General features: G+C 39.5%; 1 long non-coding RNA gene across 1 annotated transcript; it reads left to right on the top strand.

The window, feature by feature from the left end:
- The first annotated feature begins 8,888 nt into the window (after positions 1-8,888).
- LOC103787677 (uncharacterized) lies at positions 8,889-14,184 on the top strand. The gene is made up of 3 exons (XR_008475809.2): positions 8,889-9,020; positions 10,310-10,439; positions 10,735-14,184. It is a non-coding gene; the product is annotated as an uncharacterized LOC103787677 (long non-coding RNA).
- Positions 14,185-14,529: the final 345 nt, after the last annotated feature.

Here is a 14,529-nt window from a genome sequence, read left to right as displayed (position 1 = left end):
GGAGGAGCAAAAGCCGATCTTACATGGTGGCAGACAAGAGAGTGAGCATGGAAACTGCCCTTTATAAAACCAAATAAATTGTGAGACTTATTCACTATTATAAGAAGAGCATGGGAAAAACTTGCCCCCATGATTTGGTTACCTCCCACAGGGTCCCTCCCATGACACATGGTGATTATGGGAGCTATTATACAATTTAAGATGAGATTTGGATGGGTAAACAGCCAAACCATGTCAGTAGGTATTCAAGAAATACTAGTTCCCCTATAAGAAACCATACATGAAGCTTATACTGATGAGCTATGCCCCTCTACCTTGATTAATGCTTGAGTTTGTTCAAATTGTTAAACAAATCATAAACAAGGGCAAATGCTGTATCAGCATTCAGATTAGTAGGCTCCACTCCCTGAACAAGACGTGTGGATAGGAGCAAATGCATAGGGTGGGGCAAGATTATACTGTGTCTGATGGCTTTTCAGCTCTAATACTGTATGATTTTAGTAGCATTGATTGTGAGAGGAGCCTGAAAAAAATTAAGGCACTGAAAGAAAGTTGGGGATTGTTGGAAGACTATGTATCATTGGGTAAAAGAAAGAATGCTATGCTTCTTACACATCTATTATTTGCCAGATACTTCCTATTTTTGCTTTCATAAACATTATTCCACTTAGTCTTCAGAAGAACTCTATAATGTAGGAGTTATTATCCCATTTTTCAGATAATAAAATGAAGCTCAACTTGTTATAGTAGCTTATAACAAGCTACGATAACAGCTTGTGATGGAGAGAAATGTGAATCCAAGTTTCACTTTCCATGATGTCTGTCTATGAAAGCTAGGCCTTGCAATGGGTGGACCAAGCAACTTGCGTTTGGGGCTCACACTGGAGGGTTTTATAAATGGACTCAGGGAAACCTTGAGAGTCCCAGTCATTCCTTTCTTCACCTGAGTGCATTAGCAGATGGCTTCAGAGAGCCTTCAGAAAAGGATCATGTGTACCCCACTTTGGGCATTTGTTTGAGATGTTATAGAATAAGTGCTTATGTTTCCCCTGTATCAATATGTTGAAATTCTAACCTCCAATATGATGATAGTTGGAAGTGGGGCTTTTGGGACGTGATAAGTTCATGAGAGTGGTGCTCTCATGAATGGGATTAGTGCCCTTATAAAAGAGACCTGAGAAAGCACTATTGCCTTCTTTTTACCATGTGAGGACACAGTGAGTATACAGAAATCTGTAACCTGGAAGAGGACTTCCATGCTGGTACCGTGATCTTGAACTTTCAGACTCCAGGACTCTGAGAAATAAATTTTGACTGTTTATAAGCTAACCAGTCTATGGTACTTAGTTATAGCAGCAAGAACTGACCAAGACAGATTATAAGTGAACATGGGGAGACATTGGCCAAAAGGATTGAAATCAATAAGGACAGGTTGTCTTGTTGGAGGGCATGGCCAGATGGCTCTGAGTGAGTGCTGCTGATGGATCATGAGAGTCACCACCCTGACCATCAATACAAGCCCTAACAGGAAATGCAGAGTGGGTGTGTGCACATATTTGTAATCGATCATGGCTGATAAACAGTCTCAACTTATTTCCAGGGATATGAGTTAACAAAATAGCAAACACTACTTGGAAATGAGAGGGTCTGATTGTACATATTATTTAACACCTCTTTAAATAATTTAATGTTCCTTACCATACTTGCAATTTATTTCATTCAAAGACTGTTATATTTTGTGTGTTTGCCCCACAAATGACCTGTAAGTCATAAGTGTTTATATCCAAATTTTTGGAAAAAAATATGATCTCAGGGTCACCTGTTTGGCGAAAAGTCAAATCTCTAGGTAATTCTTGAAAAGCTGTATTCTAACTCAGTATTTTTATTTCTCAAATAATCTATTCAAATGTTTTTCTGATTTGTTCAAAATTGATAATTTTATGTCTTAAATGTCTTGGGGTCTATAAATGTTAACCTAAAAAAAGAAACCAAAAACTGACCCGCTTTAACTGTGAATTTTTCCCCTTGAGGATGGGAATCATTGTAAGGACAAATACCAGAATGAGTCTAATTATATCCAAACCACTCCACTAAATTGCTGCTGAAAGCACAAGCCAATGATATCTTACATCTATCTGAGTTAAGAAAATCCATATCCTTGGTTTGCTGAGATTGGCTGAGGACAAAAGAAAACCCTGAACCTATAGGTCCCATGTGTATTTCCTCAAAATGAACTATATCTCTTGAGGTTCCCCATCAGTTCTGTATGGGTTTCTACTTTTCTCTACCAGATGAGAAGCTGTGTTAAGAATGAAAGTAGAAAAACATCTATTTTTCTTTGTGACATCTTTTTATTGTTTCCGTTTTATCCAATACCATCTGGAAAACATGAAGGGATATACTGTACATGATACACAAACATGTTCAGCATCATTGTTGAGATGATGGAGAGGGAGTTTAAAATGCAGTAAAGGAAAAATTATCAGCCGAGGTTGTAGATGTTAACAAGCTAATGATATGACCATCAGGCAGTGCAGACCATTCCCTAAAACTGTATGTGCATCCAGTGATTTTTGTTTTATTATTTGTTGGATTTTAGGATTTATATATGTATGTTATTGAAAGTATAGAAAGATACCATAGAAATTAAAGTCAGGCTGGATTTATCATTCTTATAGAATTTGTAAAGAAGTGACTATATTATAAGCAGCTGACTTGGAGATTATGCTAGTTCTATAACTTGTATATAAGATCTTCCAAGCTCATATTTTGACACAAGTCACTCCTAGGGCTTGAATGAAAAAAATGCTTGATTATACTACAACGTTGTATTATTGTGGAATGTCTCCTCAGTAAGACCTTTTCTCTTCCAAGCATACTTTGAATGGGCTTGGTAATAAAAACCAACAAATGTCTTCGAAATTGTTTTCTAATGGTGACAGTTTAGGTATGACAGAACAATCAATATTTAGTTGTCTCTATGCCATACAGCCACTTTAGTGAGTGTGACTCACTCTTTGAAAGATCACATCCTTCTTGGGCTTTTGGTGTTTGTGTCCTGGGATGCTTTGGGGTTGACCCCGGATAGCACTCCCGGTGATTAGCTTGTGGTGTTCTTGGGAGACATTTGAAGTCAGCTGGTGTCCTGCTGATGGAGCTGCTGAGTTCAGCATCACATCGACATAATTTCATGATGCGTTTGCACGAAGGGCTTTGATGCTGTTTCTGAGTGAGGTAAGCACTTTTGGATTGAGTGTTGACAAAGTTAGTGCTTGTTACCTGATTTGCAGGGTTCTGTTTCTTGGACAATCTTGCCTCTTAATTTCTCCACCAGTGATACACTCTAATGTGCGTTATTGCTGCTTGTTGTACAATGCTTTTGAAAATGAAACATAGCCAAAGAGGTTTTCTTTTGATGTACCACTAATAATATACATCAAAGGGGTTCCCTCAAATAAAGCTATGAAATGTTTGGGGTTTTTTTTGTTGTTTTTTTACTAAAATGGCAGAGTTCATGGTTTCATCAAACTAGTTTGTTGGTTTCATTTATCTAGGGACACTCTAGATTTGAGTAGACTTCTTGATATTCATTAATAAGAATAACATTGTTTTCTCTACTTTTATTTGAAGAACTGCATTCTCAATTAAAATCCTGAAAATTTATATTCATAGGTGAGAAACAGTTTCACTTTGATAGTTCAGGTTAAGCATCTTTTATCTGAAATGTTTGGGACAGGAAATATTTTAAATTTTGAATTTTTTCAAACTTTGCAATATTAGCATTATACTTCTTGAGCATCCCAAATGTGAAGATCTGAAATCTGAAATGCTCCAGTGAGCATTTCAGTGCATTATATTGACGCTCAAAAAGTTTTGAATATTATCCAGGTGCTGTGACTCACACCCATAATCCCAGCACTTTGAGAGGCCAAGGCAGAAGGATTGCCTGATATCAGGGTTCAAGATCAGCCGAGGCAACACAGCAGACTTCATCTCTACAAAAAATTTAAAAGTTAGTTGGATGTGGTGACATGCACCTGTAATCCTAGCTACTTGGGAGGCTGGGGCAGGAGGATTACTTGGACCAAGGAGTATAAGGCTGCAATGAGCTTTGATCACACCATACTGTACTCCAGCCTGGGCAACAGAGTGAGGACTTGTCTCTAAAGAAAAAGAAAGGTTTCAAATTTTGGATAACTTCCGATTTTGGGTAACTTCAGATTTTGGATTTGAATTTGGGATTTTAAACCTGTAATCATCACACTGGGCTCAGACTGATCTGTACACCATGACTAGAGGCCAATTTTGCACCAGTAGGGATCACCAGAAACACGGAGGTCAGCGGAAGAATCAGTGATTCTCTTTGTTACCTGGTAGAGAGATGTCTCCTCTTCAGCCCTGTATTGTCCTGGGAGCAGATCCAGCTTTGAGGGTTCCCATGAACTTAGTATCCTAATACTATCCCATCCTCTGTCACTACAGAAAAGTTACTAAATGGCTTTGGGCCTTGGCTTCTTTGAACAAGGTTAGTTCCTTTCTCTCCTACATAATGTTTCCGTGAAGCTTGAGAGAGAATATGAGTGGAAAAGGTCTGGCATAGTACCCAGCACTTAGTTGGCATTCTGTCAATGTGACTGTTTTTTGTCCTCTGTGAAATCGGCCCGATGACTATGCTTGAGAGCTAACAGGAATTAGGTTTCCCAGAGACTCCCTCTTCATCCTGGATCCATTCAACATCACACACATGTGCATACATGCACACACACACACACACACAAACAAACAAACACATGGTTTTCCATTGTCCAGCATGGAGTCTGAAATTCTACATTGGTGCTATAGCCCTTTGGAGGATAGAGCGAGATTGCAGTATTGTTTGGCAATAGCCACTTCTTCTCCTTGGGGAAAGATTCAGCTTTAGGGCCCCATTGAGACCAGACATAGTTATGTTACCTGCTTTGGCCAATGGCATGAGAGAGGAAGTGTTGTGTGTCACTTCTGAACAGAAGCTTGACGAGCCAGTCTGTACCTTGCCATACTGTTTTCCTTTGCCACATTTACAGGCAAGATCTGAGTTGGTACCAGCTTGGGTCCCACAGAGGGGATCACCATGATTGACAGAGCTTTCCTCGTCCTACTGATTCACACTGTGGTATGACTGATAATAATCCCTGTGTTTTTAAACTACTGAGATTTGGGGGTTGTTTGTGAGCACAGCATAAACACATGAGGGGGATCTGAAGGATAGAAGTGCTGAGTGGAAACACAGAAGGCTACTGAAGCCGCCTTTGGATGCTTCTTACAAGGATCTTTTTTTGGCACTACCTGTGCCCCGGGGATGCAGAGGTAGCAGTGAGCACCTGCAACAGCACTATCTAATAGGGACCATGAAGCATAGATTTGAATAAGGCCTTGGTGGAGCCAAATGAAAAATCTGTGGGTTCGACTTTCAGTTTTAATAAAAAATACCCTAGTCAAGTGATTCTCAAACTTGAATTGCTTGAAAGGGTTGTTAAAACACAGTTTGGTGGGTGCCACCTCAGAGTTTCCAGTTTGGGGAGTCTGGAGTGGAACCCAGTAATTTGCATTTCTAATGAGTTTCCGGGTGATGCTACTGCTGTTGGCTCAGGGCCTGTCCTTTGACAACCACTATCTTAGTTCCACCAGGTAAATTAGAGATCCCTTCCTTAGAGTGAAGGAGACAGCTGGGAGAAAGAGGCTGTCTTGCCGAGAGTCAAGCCTGTTCTTCCTTTTTTCTTTTAGACCAGTCGCCCTGACAGGTGACCCTAAGTGGGCCACCCATGCTTCCTGCCAGGACTCGATGACACAGAGGAGATGCTTCAGCATTCCAAAATCTCCCTGTGTATTACTTGAAGATGTGTCTCAGTGTCATGCTCAGAAGTATGATGAAGGGATGAATAGATGACTGGCCCAAGCTTAAGAAATTGTGGGCATGAGATTCAGAGTCAGGGAAGAAGAAATGTTTTCTCCAATTCATGGGGCATAAGACATATGGACCCCCCAAAAGTGGAGCGCATGAAGAGTCACGTTGTTATGGAGTCCATGGAGGTATATTAGGACTGCTGGTTACCAAGAAGTATATGTAAACAAAGATAAGATTAAATTAATTTTACATTCGGGAGGGTAAAATGCCATGAAGGTTTCTCTCCCAGTTCAGCAAGGAAACATATCTTAGAATCTGTGAAAATATTTAGGTAGCTGATGTGGCCACTGAAGGATTGCAGTTTTTCCCATTTGTGGTTTGAGAACCAGAGAGGAAAAGTAATCCAAACTTTCACAGAGTCATCAAGGGTTACATGGAAACAGGAAATTAACTACCTATTAAAAAAGCAAAGAATTATATCAAAATACTTTAAAGATTATAAAGTTAATTTAGAGTTTCACGAGGACACAGTTAACAATAGAATATATGATGTACCGTGATCTAAAAAAAATTACACGGCTTCTTTTAAAATGGATGGAATAACTATATATATATAGATGGTCACTAAGCACATTTATTCTTGTGGGAATGACAAGACTATTCAAGATAAAGAAAGTTCTTACTTTTGTCCTGAAACAAATTATCTTTACAGGGGAAGAATTATTTTGCTTCTCTTCTTCAAACAGTAACTTCCATGTTTTATGTTCCCTCTGAGTTTCATGATATTTGGCCAGCATTAGATTCCTATAAACTCAATAGAATTGATAATATGAATGGGACTTCTGTATAATTAAAATGTAAAAGGACTCCTGGAAAATGGTATAAACTGGAGAACAGAGTCTTCCTGTGTTCTTTGCAAAGGACTAAAGCAACTCTTTGTATTGTTCCTTTATATTATGACCCAGGGTGGCAATGACAGACCTAGAACAATACTGTTTTAAAATTGTGTCTCTCATAAAAAGCAAAATCAGACAAGAGTTCTAGGGTAGAGCAAATTAATGACTATAAGGAGGAATCAACTGGTGTTTGGGGTGCCATATTTTTAAAGAGGATAGGTGAATCTCTTGCCAGTTAGCTCCCTGTTATTACAGGGAGGAAACTGACATTTCATGTTCCATGGGTTACTTAAGTAAGAGAACAGAGAACCAACAATTAGTTTTCTAGCCTCAAGTTTGATTAACTATGATTGTGCAAGGCTGCATGATGAGCTTTGTGGTCCTTAGCATTTTTACCTTTCCAGGCTACTTCCTCCATAAAAAAATTCGGAAATATTATTTTATAACTGCATTGGTATAAAGTCAAATATTTCAGTGTATTTATTTGTAGATATTCATTATTATTGTATTCAAGTTTCCTCCTGGTTTTAAAAAAATTAAAGCAATTATCTGGACTCCCAAAAGTGTTGCAGGACCTAGTCACTGTGCTTGCTATGTCTAGTGGGTAAATCCACTCCCAGATCATGCTTGCCTGTCAATATGGTTAAAAAAAAAAAGATCCTCATTAACAGACTGGTTTTTTATTAGCATATGGTCTGCAGGTAGGAGAAGGAGAAATATGTGAAACAGACCCCAGCCAACCCACAGATATGTGCATAAGCCCACGTCCAGCCTATACCAGGTAAACAGATACATAAGAAATAAATGATTGTTGTGGCTTTATGCCACGGAGTTTGGGGTGGTTTGTTATGCAGCGATGACTAACTGACATTAACTGACATATAGAGTCTTGGCAGCTATTACATGGAGTTAGATTTTTTTTTTTTTTTTTTCAGATTGCAATGTAAAACCTTTGGAAGGTTTTAAGCATGGGAGTATGCAATCTGATTTCCTTTGGACAAAGTTCACTGTGGCTGTGGGAAAGAGATTAGAGTGGAGGACAGGAAACCAGTAGGAGGCTTTTGCAGTCATCCAGTGGAGGAAAGATGACTGAAGCAGTAGGCCTGGGGGCAGGGGTGGAAGTGGAGATGGAGAGAAAAGGATGGGAGTGCAAACCATATTTAAATATTCTGCTAGGCCCTGTGAAGGATGTGAAAAGATACAAGGAATTACAAGACCGTGTTATGCCTGAATTGGAAAGGAGGAGAGATAGATTGTTTCTGGAGACAGGAATAGAGAGTTGGTGAATTTTCTGATCACATACAGATAGTCTTGCTGAATGTTCCTAAACTCACTGAGGGCCAGATTCAACTTTTGAAATCTGTTTGTGGGACTCAAAGTTGATGGCAGAAGCAGATGGCTGTGAAGAATGCTATGGTGTAACATTTTGTGGGTTATATTTTAACAGGATGGTAACTGAGCTTTTTGAGCCTGTCTGGTCTATGCCCTCCTCAAAATTCTCCATCCATCTCTCTGTCTTCTCTCCCTTTCTATAATTTGCAACAATTTGATTTTCCCCCAAGGAAGTCTGCTTTCAGAAAAAGTTGCTTGTTTATCTCTCGTTTAGCCAAAGAAACAGAAATGTTTCAACACAACCACACCCTGATTTCACTTTGCCATATCATACAATTATAAGATGCCATTTCATTACAAAATTCAAAGAAACATTTCACACATGGATTGTTAATTCATTTCCTAGAGGCATGCAGGATTTGCTGTGGCTATCAACAGCTTTCTTGTTCTGGGGAGTGAACTGAGGTACCATGTGCTAAAGCATCTCCCCAAAAACATCTGAGGCAGGATTGAAATGAGCTTTCAGATCCCTTAAGTCTTAGTTTAGTAGGGCCTCTCCCTAGATCATGCCAGTATAGCAGGAATATATTAGGGACATTTTAAATCTACAAGCTTTCTAATAACTTAGAAATATATTGATCTTTCCTAAGAGCTTTCCCCCATTTTTCTTGCCCATTAACACTGTATAAAATATTAAAAATAAAGCCTAATAACAATGCATTTCATGAGCACTAGGATCACTTGAACAAAATGGTTTGTTTGTTTTTTTTTTTTTGCAGAAAGCTTTCACTTTATTGTACATTGTTCATTGGTTAAAAGAAAATTAAACTTTGCCAAGAATAGTATAGAAGAGGAAAATCTGCCTGAAGTTTCTGAAGAAAACCAGTGACAATCTCTCAACAATAAATGTAATGTAATGTTGCTATTCCTAGTTTTATTATATTTACATTTTGGTATATTTTATACTTGGGCTTTATGTTCAGAATTATTTATATTTCATTCTCATGTTAATGTTAGTTTGAGATTCTTTGAGTGATGTTTACATTTGTCTGTTGATACAAATGGGAATAGATGTGTTTATTTTGGGGGTAGGACCTAAAACATTGGCCAAGCCACTTCTTTTTTTCTTCCTCACAAACTGTTTTAGTCTTTGAAACTTTCATGTGTTTTGGCATCACTCGAGTCTCTACTGTGCTTCATTCCTTATTAAGAAACTCAGGCCTTAATTAACTTGCTGTCCCTTCATTTGAAACTCACTCCATTTGATAACTCTTTGTTGCTTCTAGAACGGTTGGTGCAGGCTTGTGTGGGCTTCCATAACACAAAAGCCAGATGGATTTTTTAAAGCAGATAAATTTAGTCTTGAATAGAGAACTGCGAAAAAAAAAAAAAGAGAGAGAGAGAGAGAGAAAACCATTAAAAAAAAAAACTCACAAAACAAAACAAAACAAAAAAAAATCTTGGTACTGATAAAACCAGTGAGAAATCACAGATTCTCAAATTAGGGGAAAAACAAACCTTTTTCTTTTCCTTCCTCTCCTCCTTATTCTACTTTTTAATTTGTTTTGGGCTCAAGAATTGAAAAGTTCTGTTCCCAATTAAAAACAGATCACATTTGGGTCTGAGGGGGAGTGAGCTGCCTCATGATATGAGTATGAGACAGAAGGCTGTAGATAGATTGAGTCCCTTTGATAACCAACACCACCCTCTCTGTGTGCTAATTTGCAGAATGGGGAAAATATTGGCATGTTGCCTTCAGAATCCCTTGGAAGAAAAGCGTTAAGAATATGAAAGCATTAAAGTTCTGTCCAAAGTGTTTACCTTATGTAACAAATTTATTAGGGAGTCTCAACATGTTAGGGGTATAAAAATGAAACAGTTTTACACTTATCCAATGACAGCCCCTCCAACGAGGAAATGTTGACCCACCTTTCCTGCTGGGAAGTAACTTCCTTAAAGGCAATTCGGCTTGCTCCTCTAATATTCTTGTCACTTTTGGTTATTAGGACAGTTCTCTTTCTTATTTAGGACTCAGTCCCATGTATTTTGATACTTCAGTCTCAAATCAGATTCAGAGCTTGGGTCCTCTCCCCCAAGTATTGACTCCCCCCGTCTATGACTACAGTGGCTTGAAGGCTCGTGGTTTGTTCTCCACGTACTTACATGTTTCCTTCTCTCTTTGTACTCCTCTCTTCAGACTTCAGAAGGCTTCTGGATCCTATTCTGGCCCATCATGGCATGGTCAGCAGATGAGAAACAGATGGACTTGTGTGTGGTGGGAAGAAGTTGTCCTGGTCAAGCTTTTCTCCAGGCCAGTCCTCTCTGAGGTTGGTGTTCTCAGTTCATTGGCAATTTCCATACAAGTGGTCTGTTTGAGGGACAGCATTTACTTCATCTCAGCCCCCTCTATCACTGGGAACTCCCACCTTCACTGGAGTGGGCAGTTGTATCTTGGCCTTGAGCAATGAGAAACATCTCTAACTCCTTGTCGGTGTTGGGTTTCCCATTGCTTGGTCCAGTGGCTATCCTGAATGGTTCTATGGCTCTTATCATCCTATCAGTTGCCATGTTGCTTCCCATGGAGCTATGGGAACCACCAGAATCCTCTTTTGTATTTTCCAGGTCCACAGAACATGAGATGGGATGGGGCTGACCAAATCTCATTTCCAAGTATGTTGCGTGATGAGCCACGGATGACTTGGGCTACTGACTTAGAGCAAACTACCTTCAGGAATCTGTGGTCTCTACTCAAACATGCACCTTCCCAAAACTGAAGGTGATGTATATCAAATACACACCCTTCTCTCCTCTCACCTTAGCAGGCATCAGGAAATAAAAAGGATAGTGTGCCATTCCCCTCATTTCCTAGTATGCTCTCTCAATGCCCCATTCCTGTACATCAGAGAAGACCTCAAAAGCTGCAGTTTAGCATGTAACCAGCCAGTCTACCTCTCTTAGAGTCACCTTCAGCATCTACTCACGATTGCCTTGGAGACTGACTTCCTTGGTTTGGAGGAGAGAGAGGCACCACCACCACCCACAACTACAAACACATGAAAGAAGAGACTTTCTTCACTAGCATGCACTTCACCAAAGACCGAATGAAGTAAAATATCAGCTTGGTTTCCTTTCAACTTTAAGGTTTTTTTGAATGTGGCTGCTTGTGCAAAAATGGAGCCTGCTATTAGCAAGCACTCTCCCATCCTCAACTCAATTATTTTCTGGATTTCATTGGAGACAGTTCAGAGGTAGAGCCGCTAGTAAACCTTATGGAGACATGCTTATCACCAACAACTCGAGCTCACCTTTGGACTTTGACCATGGTTCTGGGACAATAGGAAGCACCTCGCTCTCCATCCTGTTATATTAGTGTCCTGGTTTGTAATTTATTGTCTTCATTTGATCTCACCAAACGCTTTCTGGTGTTGTTTCCCCTACCCTGTGCTGATTCAGACTGAGGTTGTGAGAAAGCTAGCAGTTTCCCAGGCTTATGGGCTAGACCCCTAGCCTGGACAGTCATCCAGGAAATGTGTCCCATAGGTCAGAAGAAGCAAGAGAGTGCGGTGTGAGGAAAAAGTCACAACATGTGTCTGAACCTTGGCCGTGGGTCCATGGCTGACTACCTGTGACCATGATCTTTTTGGCCTTCTAGAAATTTGTTCCTGATTTCCAGAACAAAGATTGGACTGGTAAATTTTAGCAGCAAAACCCATATTTTTTCCAAATTGGTCGTTAAAACATAGATCCTCTTTCTTCCCAGGTAGAGACCTTATGGCATGAAATATGGCAGCAACTCTGTGGTAGAAATTTGAGATCTACTGAAGTAAAATATCAGGTTGTTCTCTTTCCAATTTAAGATTTTTTTTGGAGTATGGCTGGCTCTAGATATACTGCTACTAGCAAGTAACTTTGTATTTATCTGACTTTGCAAATGTCAGTTGTGTATGGGGCTCATGATCAGTAAAGCCATTTCCTTGCGTATATTCAAATTGTTGTGGATGTTTTTAAAAGTCAAAAATTGGTGATACTTATGTCTACTCCATATTTTGCATAGTTAATGCTTTGAAAACTGCTGCTTTCATAGAACTAGAATAGCATTTCCCAGGGAACTGGACGCTAGTCTCTTGGGATGCTCTCTGAAATGAAGAGTTTCATGGTCAAAAAATTTATAAAATCTGCAGCATTCCACATCCTCCTTTTGGAGATTTAATAAGATCTCAGAGAAGTTCTGCAGCAAACAACTTGTTTAACTTTGTTTGACCCAGAATTTCCCAAACATTTGGTCACAGAAGCTGTTTTTTTCCAGTGTAATATTTATTGACATTTGGTAGAAGCAGTGCTCCTTGAAGTACAGTCCGCAATTCACTGTCTTAGAGCAGGGGATAACACATTTTTTTTTTTCTCTGCAAAGGGTCAGATGTTACAAAATTTATCCTTTGTGGATTTCACTGGCTCTGTTGCAGCTCCTCAATTTTGTCCTTCCTATACAAAGGCAGCCACAGATATATCTAAAGATGGGGGTGGCCATGTCCCAATAAAACCTTATTTACAGGCAGTGGTATAGATTTGGCCTATGAGTTATGGTTTGCTGATCCCAGTTTGCCCATTAAACAAGTGAGATTTATCCTGACTAGGGAAGGTACAATCTCAAATAGGGAAATAAAAGCTTAGTTCTTTCCTGGGTAATTACTAGAATTTTGCTGAAATTTGGAGACTAAGCTACTGCGGATACCAGTTTCCCCTGATCATCTTGAGAATTGGAGCAGGCTAAGTGACTTGTTCCACACTGCTTATTTCATCAGACATTTATCCAGCTGTTAAATCTTGGCCTGGCTCTGGATCTATTGCTAATCATCAGCTAGTCTCACGGTGAGCAAAGATGGACAATAGGAGATGGAGCAACTGGAGCAACCCCTGAGTATCAGCTCAATTATTGTATCTGAAATGAACCGTCTATGTTTTTCAGGCTTACAAAAAGAAAATGCTATAAACATCATTAGAGGCATTTGGTTGATCCTGGCTATTTTCTGAATGGTTAGCCATAATTAAATACTGTATTGGTTATCTATTTCTGCATACCAAATTACCTGAAAACTTGGTGGCTTAAAACAGCAAATGTTTTCAATCTCACAGCTAGAATGGGTTAGGAATCTCAGTGGCTTAGTTCAGTTCTCTGGCTCAGGGTCTACCATGAAGTGTTGGCCAGGGCTGTGAGGACCTAGCTGGGGAGAATCTGCTTCCCAGCTTATTCCTACATCTGACCTCAGGGTCCTTGGACTGGCAGTTCCTTGCCTCATGAGTCTCTTCCTGGGGCTGTTCACAACATATCAGTTGTTGTCCCTGAGAGGAACTTCCCCTAGAGGGAAGACTCAGAGAAAAAGGACGGAGAAGGCAAGAAAGACAGAAACCAAAGTTTCTTTGTAACCTTACCTGGAAAGTACCATACTATCACGTTTTCAGTGTTCCAATTGTTAATAACATGTCACTGGTTCCAGCCCACACTCAAGGGAGGTGGCTCTACAGGGGTGTGTATATTAGAGGTCTAGGGTTCTTAGTGGTCATCATAGAGGCTGTGTATCACATATACTAATTTCATTAAGGTCTTTTAAATTATTTCTCTGTGCAATGAGGGTTCAAAGTCCTTGGCCTTGAGTAGCAGAGGAAAATGTCACAGCTACAGTAAAAGCACTAGGGCATGTCTTTATGAGGAGTCAAGATAACAGGAAAAGAGAAGAAATAAAGTATGCATGTTGCAAGGTGGAAGGGATGGGGAAGAGAAAAAGAGAGACAAGGGAAGAATCATGGAGGCATTTTTCTAGAATAATATGTCTTCATTTGGAAGAAATGGGAGCAGAATGAAAGCTCTCTGAAAGAGTTCCGGCCAGTGGACTCCTAAAAGTCCTCTTGTCCCTGCTCATTCCTTAATTCTCTGGGTTAAAACGTGTCTCACATTCTCGAATCACCCATGCATGTTTAACTATTATTGATCTATAATTACCAAAGTCATTGGCTGAAATTTTATAATTTTAGCTGTCCAGTTGCCAAAGAAAAGGAAAAAGAAAAAAGAAAAATGAACAAATCAGCCCCATACCAGGTCCTAAGGGGGATACAATTATATAATATATCTCCTGCCTTTGAAGATCTTATATTCCAATTAAGGAAACAAGACAAACATATGGAAACAGTTATGTTAAAATTAAAGATTTAAATAACAGTTTAAGGTAACAATAGAATCTTGTAAGGCAGCACATGATTAATTACCAGACAAATTATATAGAATTTGCTACCATTGGAATTCAAGGGAGAGACTGATCATTGTGAGCAGGGTGATTGGGGAACATATTGTGAAGCAAATGATAAGGATCTGGAGAGGGAGAGTAAAGTAAGGGCATTCCAGGTGGATGGGATGGCATGAGG

Source organism: Callithrix jacchus, chromosome 13 (genome assembly GCF_049354715.1).
Source record: "Callithrix jacchus isolate 240 chromosome 13, calJac240_pri, whole genome shotgun sequence".
Taxonomy (NCBI): domain Eukaryota; kingdom Metazoa; phylum Chordata; class Mammalia; order Primates; family Cebidae; genus Callithrix; species Callithrix jacchus.
Note: the sequence above shows the minus strand (reverse complement) of the source record. Positions and strands in the feature narration are given on the sequence as shown.